Source organism: Scyliorhinus torazame, chromosome 16 (assembly GCF_047496885.1).
Source record: "Scyliorhinus torazame isolate Kashiwa2021f chromosome 16, sScyTor2.1, whole genome shotgun sequence".
In the NCBI taxonomy this organism is placed as follows: Eukaryota; Metazoa; Chordata; class Chondrichthyes; order Carcharhiniformes; family Scyliorhinidae; genus Scyliorhinus; species Scyliorhinus torazame.
Genome location: NC_092722.1, coordinates 26,775,713 through 26,788,245, shown reverse-complemented (window position 1 = coordinate 26,788,245; position 12,533 = coordinate 26,775,713).

Genomic DNA, 12,533 nt, shown 5'->3' with positions numbered 1-12,533 from the left:
TCAGTATCTCTATCTGTCCCCTCTCTCCCTCAGTATCTCTCTCTCTATCTGTCCCCTCTCTCCCTCAGTATCTCTATCTGTCCCCTCTCTCCCTCAGTAACTCTATCTGTCCCCCTCTCTCCCTCAGTATCTCTCTCTCTATCTGTCCCCTCTCTCCCTCAGTATCTCTATCTGTCCCCTCTCTCCCTCAGTATCTCTATCTGTCCCCTCTCTCCCTTAGTATCTCTCTCTCTATCTGTCCCCTCTCTCCCTCAGTATCTCTATCTGTCCCCTCTCTCCCTCAGTATCTCTCTCTCTATCTGTCCCCTCTCTCCCTCAGTATCTCTCTCTCTATCTGTCCCCTCTCTCCCTCAGTATCTCTATCTGTCCCCTCTCTCCCTCAGTAACTCTATCTGTCCCCTCTCTCCCTCAGTATCTCTATCTGTCTCCTCTCTCCCTCAGTATCTCTATCTGTCCCCTCTCTCCCTCAGTATCTCTCTCTCTATCTGTCCCCTCTCTCCCTCAGTATCTCTATCTGTCCCCCTCTCTCCCTCAGTATCTCTCTCTCTATCTGTCCCCCTCTCTCCCTCAGTATCTCTATCTGTCCCCTCTCTCCCTCAGTATCTCTATCTGTCCCCTCTCTCCCTCAGTATCTCACTCTCTATCTGTCCCCCTCTCTCCCTCAGTATCTCTATCTGTCCCCTCTCTCCCTCAGTATCTCTATCTGTCCCCCTCTCTCCCTCAGTATCTCACTCTCTATCTGTCCCCTCTCTCCCTCAGTATCTCACTCTCTATCTGTCCCCCTCTCTCCCTCAGTATCTCTCTCTCTATCTGTCCCCCTCTCTCCCTCAGCATCTCACTCTCTGTCTGTCCCCTCTCTCCCTCAGTATCTCACTCTCTATCTGTCCCCCTCTCTCCCTCAGTATCTCTATCTGTCCCCCTCTCTCCCTCAGTATCTCTATCTGTCCCCCTCTCTCCCTCAGTATCTCACTCTCTATCTGTTCCCTCTCTCCCTCAGTATCTCACTCTCTATCTGTCCCCTCTCTCCCTCAGTATCTCTATCTGCCCCCTCTCTCCCTCAGTATCTCACTCTCTATCTATCCCCTCTCTCCCTCAGTATCTCTATCTGTCCTCTCTCCCTCAGTATCTCACTCTTTATCTGTCCCCCTCTCTCCCTCAGTATCTCTATCTGTCCCCCTCTCTCCCTCAGTATCTCTATCTGTCCCCCTCTCTCCCTCAGTATCTCACTCTCTATCTGTTCCCTCTCTCCCTCAGTATCTCACTCTCTATCTGTCCCCTCTCTCCCTCAGTATCTCTATCTGTCCCCTCTCTCCCTCAGTAGCTCACTCTCTATCTGTCCCCCTCTCTCCCTCAGTATCTCTATCTGTCCCCTCTCTCCCTCAGTATCTCTATCTGTCCCCTCTCTCCCTCAGTATCTCTATCTGTCCCCTCTCTCCCTCAGTATCTCTCTCTCTGTCTGTCCCCTCTCTCCCTCAGCATCTCACTCTCTATCTGTCCCCTCTCTCCCTCAGTATCTCACTCTCTATCTGTCCCCTCTCTCCCTCAGTATCTCTCTCTCTATCTGTCCCCTCTCTCCCTTAGTATCTCTATCTGTCCCCTCTCTCCCTTAGTATCTCTATCTGTCTCCTCTCTCCTTCAGTATATCTCTCTCTCTATCTATCCCCTCTCTCCCTCCGTATCTTTTACTCTCTATCTGTCCTCCTCTCCCTCAGTATCTCGCTCTCTATCTGTCCGCTCTCTCCCGCAGTATCTCACTCTCGATCTCAAGGGGTTATGGGGATAGGGTAGAGGTGTGGGCCTCCTACGGGTGCTCTTTCCAAGAGCCGGTGCAGACTCGATGGGCCGAATGGCCTCCTTCTGCACTGTAAATTCTGTGAAATTCTATGATCTGTCCTCCTCTCCCCCTCAGTATCTTTATCTGTCCCCTCTCTCCCTCAGTATCTCACTCTCTATCTGTCCTCTCTCCCTCAGTATCTCTATCTGTCCCCCTCTCTCCCTCAGTATCTTACTCTCTATCTGTCCCCTCTCTCCCTCAGTATCTCTATCTGTCCCCCTCTCTCCCTCAGTATCTTACTCTCTATCTGTCCCCTCTCTCCCTCAGTATCTCTATCTGTCCCCTCTCTCCCTCAATATCTCACTCTCTATCTGTCCTCTCTCCCTCACTATCTCTATCTGCCCCCCTCTCTCCCTCAGTATCTCTCTCTCTCTATCTGCCCCCTCTCTCCCTCAGTATCTCACTCTCTATCTGTCCCTCCTCTCTCCCTCAGTAACTCACTCTCGGTCTGTCCTACTCTCTCCCTCAGTATCTCTATCTGTCCCCCTCTCTCCCTCAGTATGTTACTCTCTATCTGTAAACCAAGGTCCACCACACTAAGAAAACAAAAAGGGACGGTCAATCGAGAATTAAAGGTGCTATATTTAAATGCACGCAGTGTACGGAACAAGGTAGATGTGCTTGTGGCCCAGATTGTGACTGGCAGGTATGATGTGGTAGGCATCACAGAGACGTGGTTGCAGGGGGTTCAGGACTGGCATTTAAACATCCAGGGATTCACAACCTATCGAAAAGACAGAGAGGTGGGCAGAGGGGGCGGGGTTGCCTTGTTAATTAGGAATGAAATTAAATCAATAGCACTAAACGACATAGGGTCAGATGATGTGGAGTCTGTGTGGGTAGAGTTGAGGAACCACAAAGGCAAAAAAAACCATAATGGGAGTTATGTACAGGCCTCCTAACAGTGGTCAGGACCGGGGGCACAAAATGCACCATGAAATAGAAAGTGCATGTCAGAAAGGCAAGGTCACAGTGATCATGGGGGACTTCAATATGCAGGTGGACTGGGTAAATAATGCTGCCAGTGGACCCAAGGAAAGGGAATTCATTGAATGTTTACAGGAGGGCTTTTTGGAACAGCTTGTGATGGAGCCCACGAGGGATAGGCCATTCTGGACTTAGTGTTATGTAATGAGCCAGACTTGATTAAAGATCTTAAAGTAAGGGAACACTTAGGAGGCAGTGATCATAATATGGTAGAATTCAATCTCCAATTTGAAAGAAAGAAGGTAGAATCAGATGTAAAGGTGTTACAGTTAAATAAAGGTAACTACAGGGGCATGAGGGAGGAACTGACGAAAATCGACTGGGAGCAGAGCCTAGTGGGAAAGACAATAGAACAGCAATGGCAGGAGTTTCTGGGGTAATTGAGGACACAGTACAGAGGTTCATCCCAAAGAAAAGAAAGGTTATCAGAGGGGGGATTAGGCAGCCATGGCTGACAAAGGAAGTTAGGGAATGCATCAAAGCAAAAGAGAAAGCCTATAATGTGGGAAGTCAGAAGATCGGGAAGGCTACAAAAACAAACAGAGGATAACAAAGAGAGAAATAAGGAAAGAGAGGATCAAATATGAAGGTAGGCTAGCCAGTAACGTTAGGAATGATAGTAAAAGTTTCTTTAAATACATTAAAAACAAACGGGAGGCAAAAGTAGACATTGGGCCGCTCCAAAATGACGCAGGTAATCTAGTGATGGGAGACAAAGAAATAGCTGAGGAACTAAATAAGTACTTTGCGTCAGTCTTCACAGTAGAAGACATGAGTAATATCCCAACAATTCAGGAGAGTCAGGGGGCAGAGTTGAATATGGTAGCCATCACAAAGGAGAACGTGCTAGAGAACGTATCTCACTCTCTATCTGTCCCCTCTCCGTCAGTATCTCAATCTCTATCTGTCCTCCTCTCTCCCTCAGTATCTCAATCTCTATCTGTCCTCCTCTCTCCCTCAGTATCTCAATCTCTATCTGTCCTTCTCTCTCCCTCAGTATCTCAATCTCTATCTGTCCCCTCTCTCCATCAGTATCTCTATCTGTCCCCTCTCTCCCTCAGTATCTCTATCTGTCCCCTCTCTCCCTCAGTATCTCTCTCTCTATCTGTCCCCTCTCTCCCTCAGTATCTCTATCTGTCCCCTCTCTCCCTCAGTATCTCTCTCTCTATCTGTCCCCTCTCTCCCTCAGTATCTCTATCTGTCCCCCTCTCTCCCTCAGTATCTCTATCTGTCCCCTCTCTCGCTCAGTATCTCTCTCTCTCTATCTGCCCCCTCTCTCCCTCAGTATCTCACTCTCTATCTGTCCTCCTCCCCCCCTCAGTAACTGTCTCTCTCTATCTATCCCCAGTCTCCCTCCGTATCTTATACTCTCTATCTGTTCTCCTCTCCCCCTCAGTATCTCACTCTCTCTCTGTCCCCTCTCTCCCTCCGTATCTTTTACTCTCTATCTGTCCTCCTCTCTCCCTCAGTATCTCACTTTCTATCTGTCCCCCTCTCTCCCTCAGTACCTCTCTCTTTATCTGTCCCCTCTCCCCCTCAGTCTCTCTCTCTCTTTATCTGTCCCCCTCAGTATCTCTATCTGTCCTTCTCTCTCCATCAGTATCTCTATCTGTCCTTCTCTCTCCCTCAGTATCTCATTTTTGATCCGTCCCCCTCTCTCACTCATCCAGCAGAGGGCAGCAGAGCGGAGTTGCTGATTGGCTGTTGCGGGGGAAATTTGCATACGTCCGTTGTGGTCACCTGAACCTGAAGGTTAGAGTAAAAGAGACCCTAGCTGTTCAAGTGAAGACAAGCATCCAGCAGAGGGCAGTAGAGCGGAGATGCTGATTGGCTGTTGTGGGGGAAATCCGCATATGGTGACTGGTAAGTAGTTTTTCTTTTATTTTCCTTCAGGTGTTATCGTGCAGAGGTTGCTGAGTGAGTGCTTGCTGAGAAGGCGAGTGAATAACAGGTAAGCTCTTTCTTTCTTTTTCTTTTTTTATCTAGAGGGTATGGCAGGGAAGGTAGTGCAATGTTCCTCCTGCAGAATGTTTGAGGTGAGGGACGCCGTCAGTGTACCTGCTGATTTCATCTCCAGCTCCTTAGAAACTGCGTTAGGGAACTGGAGCTGGAGCTGGATGAACTTCGGATCATTCGGGAGGCAGAGTTGGTCTTAGATAGAAGCTTCAGGGATGTAGTTACTCCGAAGAATAAAGATAGATGGGTGATGGTGAGAGGGGCTGGGAGGAAGCAGTCAGTACAGGGATCCCCTGTGGTCGTTCCCCTTAGTAACAAGTATACCGCTTTGGATACTGTTGGGGGGGGGGACTTACCAGGGGTAAGCCATGGGGTACATGTCTCTGGCACAGAGTCTGTCCCTGTTGCTCAGAAGGGAAGGGGGAGAGGAGTAGAGCATTAGTCATTGGAGACTCCATAGTTAGGGGGATAGATAGGAGATTCTGTGGGAACGAGAGAGACTCGCGGTTGGTGTGTTGCCTCCCAGGTGCCAGGGTGCGTGATGTCTCGGATCGTATTTTTGGGATCCTTAAGGGGGAGGGGGAGCAGCTCCAAGTCGTGGTCCACATTGGTACCAACGACATAGGTAGGAAAAGGGGTAGGGATGTAAGGCAGGAATTCAGGGAGCTATGGTGGAAACTTAGATCTAGGACAGAGTTATTATCTCTGGGTTGTTACCCGTGCCACGTGATAGCGAGACAAGGAATAGGGAGAGAGAGGAGTTGAACACGTGGCTACAGGGATGGTTCAGGAGGGAGGGTTTCAGATTTCTGTATAATTGGGGCTCATTCTGGGGTCGGTGGGACCTCTACAAACGGGATGGTCTACACCTGGACGAGAGGGGTACCAATATCCTGGGGGGGAAATTTGCTAATGCTTTTCGGGAGGGTTTGAACTAGTTCAGCAGGGGCTTGGGAACCTGAATTGTTGCTCCAGTATACAGGAGGTTGAGAGTAGTGAGGTCATGAGTAAGGTTTCAAAGTTGCAGGAGTGTACCGGCAGGCTGGAAGGTGGTGTAAAGTGTGTCTTCTTCAATGTCAGGAGCATCCGGAATAAGGTGGGTGAACTTGCGGCATGGGTTGGTACCTGGGACTTCAATGTTGTGGCCATTTCGGAGACATGGATAGAGCAGGGACAGGAATGGTTGTTGCAGGTGCCGGGGTTTAGATATTTCAGTAAGCTCAGGGAAAGTGGTAAAAGAGGGGGAGGGGTGGCATTGTTAGTCAAGGACAGTATTACGGTGGCAGAAAGGACGTTTGATGAGGACTCATCTACTGACGTAGTATGGGCTGAGGTTAGAAACAGGAAAGGAGAGGTCACCCTGTTAGGGGTTTTCTATAGGCCTCTGAAAAGTTCCAGAGATGTAGAGGAAAGGATTGCAAAGATGATTCTGGATAGGAGCGAAAGCAACAGGGTAGTTGTTATGGGGGACTGTAACTTTCCAAATATTGACTGGAAACGCTATAGTTCGAGTACTTTAGATGGGTCTGTTTCTGTCCAATGTGTGCAGGAAGGTTTCCTGACACAGTATGTAGATAGTCAAATGAGAGGCGAGGCCGTATTGGATTTGATACTGGGTAATGAACCAGGACAGGTGTTAGATTTGGAGGTAGGTGAGCACTTTGGTGATAGTGACCACAATTCCATTACGTTTACTTTAGTGATGGAAAGGGATAGGTATATACCGCAGGGCAAGAGTTATATCTGGGGGAAAGGCAATTATGATGCGATGAGGCAAGACTTAGGATGTATCGGATGGAGAGGAAAACTGCAGGGGGTGGGCACAATGGAAATGAGGAGCTTGTTCAAGGAACAGCTACTGCGTGTCCTTGATAAGTATGTACCTGTCAGGCAGGGAGGATGTGGTCGAGCGAGGGAACCGTGGTTTACTAAAGCAGTCAAAACACTTGTCAAGAGGAAGAAGGAGGCTTATGTAAAGATGAGACATGAAGGTTCAGTTAGGGCGCTCTAGAGTTACAAGTTAGCTAGGAAGGACCTAAAGAGAGAGCTAAGAAGAGCCAGGAAGGAACATGAGAAGTCTTTGGCAGGTAGGATCAAAGATAACCCTAAAGCTTTCTATACATGTGTCAGGAATAAACGAATGAGTAGGGTAAGAGTAGGGCCAGTCAAGGACAGTCGTGGGAAGTTGTGCTTGGAGTCCGAGGAGATAAGAGAGGTGCTGAATGAATATTTTTCGTCAGTATTCACAGAGGAAAAAGACAATGTTGTCGAGGAGAATACTGAGATTCAGGCTACTAGACTAGAAGGGCTTGAGGTTCATAAGGAGGAGGTGTTAGCAATTCTGGAAAGTGTGAAAATAGATAAGTCCCCTGGGCCGGATGGGATTTATCCCAGGATTCTCTGGGAAGCTAAGGAGGAGATTGCTGAGCCTTTGGCTTTTATCTTTAAGTCATCTTTGTCTACAGGAATAGTGCCAGAAGACTGGAGGATAGCAAATGTTGTTCCCTTGTTCAAGAAGGGGAGTAGAGACAACCCTGGTAACTATAGACCAGTGAGCCTTACTTCTGTTGTGGGCAAAATCTTGGAAAGGTTTATAAGAGATAGGATGTATAATCATCTGGAAAGAAATAATTTGATTAGAGATAGTCAACACGGTTTTGTGAAGGGTAGGTCGTGCCTCACAAACCTTATTGAGTTCTTTGAGAAGGTGACCAAACAGGTGGATGAGGGCAAAGCAGTTGATGTGGTGTATATGGATTTCAGTAAAGCGTTTGATAAGGTTCCCCATGGTAGGCTACTGCAGAAAATACAGAGGCATGGGATTCAGGGTGATTTAGCAGATTGGATCAGAAATTGGCTAGCTGGAAAAAGACAAAGGATGGTGGTGGATGGGAAATGTTCAGACTGGAGTCCAGTTACTAGTGGTGTACCACAAGGATCTGTTTTGGGGCCACTGCTGTTTGTCATTTTTATAAATGACCTGGAGGAGGGCGTAGAAGGATGGGTGAGTAAATTTGCAGATGAAACTAAAGTCGGTGGAGTTGTGGACAGTGCGGAAGGATGTTACAAGTTACAGAGGGACATAGATCAGCTGCAGCACTGGGCTGAAAGGTGGCAAATGGAGTTTAATGCAGAAAAGTGTGAGGTGATTCATTTTGGAAGGAATAACAGGAAGACAGAGTACTGGGCTAATGGTAAGATTCTTGGCAGAGTGGATGAGCAGATAGATCTCGGTGTCCATGTACATAGATCCCTGAAAGTTGCCACCCAGGTTGAGAGGGTTGTTAAGAAGGCGTATGATGTGTTAGCTTTTATTGGTAGAGGGATTGAGTTTCGGAGCCATGAGGTCATGTTGCAGCTGTACAAAACGCTGGTGCGGCCGCATTTGGAGTATTGCGTGCAATTCTGGTCGCCGCATTATAGGAAGGATGTGGAAGCATTGGAAAGGGTGCAGAGGAGATTTACCAGAATGTTGCCTGGTATGGAGAGAAGATCTTATGAGGAAAGGCTGAGGGACTTGAGGCTGTTTTTGTTGGAGAGAAGAAGGTTAAGAGGTGACTTAATTGAGGCATACAAGATGATCAGAGGATTGGATAGGGTGGACAGTGTGAGCCTTTTTCCTCGGATGGTGATGTCTGGCACGAGGGGACATAGCTTTAAATTGAGGGGAGATAGATATAGGACAGATGTCAGAGGTAGGTTCTTTATTCAGAGAGTAGTAAGGGGGTGGAATGCCCTGCCTGCAACAGTAGTGGACTCGCCAACACTAAGGGCATTCAAATGGTCATTGGATAGACATATGGACGATAAGGGAATAGTGTAGATGGGCTTTAGAGTGGTTTCACAGGTCGGTGCAACATCGAGGGCCGAAGGGCCTGTACTGCGCTGTAATGTTCTATGTTCTATTTCATTGAAAACAGCACGGGAGGAGAGAGAGCCGGGACATTGAAAACAGCGCGGGAGGAGAGGCAGCCGGGAGATTTAAAAAGTGCGGGAGGAGAGAGAGCCGGGACATTGAAAACAGCGCGGGAGGAGAGAGAGCCGGGACATTGAAAACAGCGCGGGAGGAGAGAGAGCCGGGACATTGAAAACAGCGCGGGAGGAGAGAGAGCCGGGACATTGAAAACAGCGCAAGAGGAGAGGCAGCCGGGAGATTTAAAAAGCGCGGGAGGAGAGAGAGCCGGGACATTGAAAACAGCGCGGGAGGAGAGAGAGCCGGGACATTGAAAACAGCACGGGAGGAGAGAGAGCCGGGACGTTGAAAACAGCGCGAGAGGAGAGACAGCCGGGAGATTTAAAAAGCGCGGGAGCTGCGAGTCGGAGCGGAGATTTAAAAAGCGCGGGAGCTGCGAGTCGGAGCGGAGATTTAAAAAGAGCGGCCTAGTTTCGGGAGCCGTTCGCAGGAGGAGGAGGAGGAGCAGTCTCTGTCGGAGAGAACGTGAGAACATCTAAGACCCTCAGAAGGTAAGAAGGTAAGTAAGTGATTTTTACTCATTTTTACTTTTATTACCTTTTCAAATTGTGTGTGGGGGGGGGGGGGGGGGGGGGGGAACTGAAGTGACATCACAGAAAAGCTGTGACCTAAGTGGCTGGTTGGGAATCTACACTAAATTAAAAAAATTAAGCATTTGTAACTAATTAAACATAATTACTTAATTATAATTTAGAGGGGTATCTAAGCCAGAGATCGGAGAGTACTATATTTAGCTTTCACATTTATAGTAGAAATCTAGTGCTAGGAAACAGATAGTTAAACAGTAACTTAAAAAAAAAAAAAATTTTTTTTAAACGTATAATTTTAATTTACTAATTAATTGACACAATGTCAGTTAGAGGGGTGCAGTGCTCTGACTGTGAGATGTGGCAGGTCCGGGAGGCTTCCAGCGTCCCGGATGGCTTCATCTGCAGAAAGCGCACCCAACTGGAGCTCCTCACAGACCGCATGGTTCGGTTGGAGCAGCAATTTGATGCACTTAGGAGCATGCAGGTGGCGGAAAGCGTCATAGATCGCAGCTATATAAATGTGGTCACACCCAAGGTGCAGGCAGAGAAATGGGTGACCACCAGAAAGGGCAGGCAGTCAGTGCAGGAATCCCCTGTGGTTGTCCCCCTCTCGAACAGGTATACCCCTTTGGATACTGTTGGGGGGGGATAGTCTATCAGGGGAAAACAGCAGCAGCCAGAGCAGTGGCACCACGGCTGGCTCTGATGTTCAGAAGGGAGGGTCAAAGCGCAGAAGAGCAATAGTAATAGGGGACTCTATAGTCAGGGGCACAGATAGGCGCTTCTGTGGATGTGAAAGAGACTCCAGGATGGTATGTTGCCTCCCTGGTGCCAGGGTCCAGGATGTCTCCGAACGGGTAGAGGGCATCCTGAAGGGGGAGGGCAAACAGGCAGAGGTCGTTGTACATATTGGTACCAACGATATAGGCAGGAAGGGGCATGAGATCCTGCAGCAGGAGTTCAGGGAGCTAGGCAGAAAGTTAAAAGACAGGACCTCTAGGGTTGTAATCTCGGGATTACTCCCTGTGCCACGTGCCAGTGAGGCTAGAAATAGGAAGATAGGGCAGCTAAACACGTGGCTAAACAGCTGATGTAGGAGGGAGGGTTTCCATTATCTGGACCACTGGGAGCTCTTCCGGGGCAGGTGTGACCTATATAAGGACGGGTTGCATCTAAACTGGAGAGGCATAAATATCCTGGCCGCGAGGTTTGCTAGTGTCACACGGGAGGGATTAAACTAGTATGGCAGGGGGGGGGGGGGCACGGGAGCAATAGGTCAGAAGGTGAGAGCATTGAGGGAGAACTAGGGAATAGGGACAGTGTGGCTCTGAGGCAGAGCAGACAGGGAGAAGTTGCTGAACACAGCGGGTCTGGTGGCCTGAAGTGCATATGTTTTAATGTAAGAAGTATTACGGGTAAGGCAGATGAACTTAGAGCTTGGATTAGTACTTGGAACTATGATGTTGTTGCCATTACATAGACCTGGCTGGGGGAAGGGCAGGATTGGTAGCTAAACATTCCAGGATTTAGATGTTTCAGGCGGGATAGAGGGGGATGTAAAAGGGGTGGCGGAGTTGCACTACTGGTTAGGGAGAATATCACAGCTGTACTACAAAGAACAAAGAACAAAGAAATGTACAGCACAGGAACAGGCCCTTCGGCCCTCCAAGCCCGCGCCGACCATACTGCCCGACTAAACTACAATCTTCTACACTTCCTGGGTCCGTATCCTTCTATTCCCATCCTATTCATATATTTGTCAAGATGCCCCTTAAATGTCCCTATCGTCCCTGCTTCCACTACCTCCTCCGGTAGCGAGTTCCAGGCACCCACTACCCTCTGCGTAAAAAACTTGCCTCGTACATCTACTCTAAACCTTGCCCCTCTCACCTTAAACCTATGCCCCCTAGTAATTGACCCCTCTACCCTGGGGAAAAGCCTCTGACTATCCACTCTGTCTATGCCCCTCATAATTTTGTAGACCTCTATCAGGTCGCCCCTCAACCTCCTTCGTTCCAGAGAGAACAAACCGAGTTTATTCAATCGCTCCACATAGCTTATGCCCTCCATACCAGGCAACATTCTGGTAAATCTCTTCTGCACCCTCTCTAAAGCCTCCACATCCTTCTGGTAGTGTGGCGACCAGAATTGAACACTATACTCCAAGTGTGGCCTAACTAAGGTTCTATACAGCTGCAACATGACTTGCCAATTCTTATACTCAATGCCCCGTCCAATGAAGGCAAGCATGCCGTATGCCTTCTTGACTACCTTCTCCACCTGTGTTGCCCCTTTCAATGACCTGTGGACCTGTACTCCTAGATCTTTTTGACTTTCAATACTCTTGAGGGTTCTACCATTCACTGTATATTCCCTACCTGCATTAGCCCTTCCAAAATGCATTACCTCACATTTGTCCGGATTAAACTCCATCTGCCATCTCTCCGCCCAAGTCTCCAGACAATCTAAATCCTGCTGTATCCTCAGACAGTCCTCATCGCTATCCGCAATTCCACCAACCTTTGTGTCGTCTGCAAACTTACTAATCAGACCAGTTACATTTTCCTCCAAATCATTTATATATACTACAAACAGCAAAGGTCCCAGCACTGATCCCTGTGGAACACCACTGGTCACAGCCCTCCAATTAGAAAAGCATCCCTCCATTGCTACCCTCTGCCTTCTATGGCCTAGCCAGTTCTGAATCCACCTTGCCAGCTCACCCCTGATCCCGTGTGACTTCACCTTTTGTACTAGTCTACCATGAGGGACCTTGTCAAAGGCCTTACTGAAGTCCATGTAGACAACATCCACTGCCCTACCTGCATCAATCATCTTAGTGACCTCCTCGAAAAACTCTATCAAGTTAGTGAGACACGACCTCCCCTTCACAAAACCGTGCTGCCTCTCACTAATACGTCCATTTGCTTCCAAATGGGAGTAGATCCTGTCTCGAAGAATTCTCTCCAGTAATTTCCCTACCACTGAAGTAAGGCTCACCGGCCTGTAGTTCCCGGGATTATCCTTGCTACCCTTCTTAAACAGAGGAACAACATTGGCTATTCTCCAGTCCTCCGGGACATCCCCTGAAGACAGCGAGGATCCAAAGATTTCTGTCAAGGCCTCAGCAATTTCCTCTCCAGCCTCCTTCAGTATTCTGGGGTAGATCCCATCAGGCCCTGGGGACTTATCTACCTTAATATTTTTTAAGACACCCAACACCTCGTCTTTTTGGATCACAATGTGACCCAGG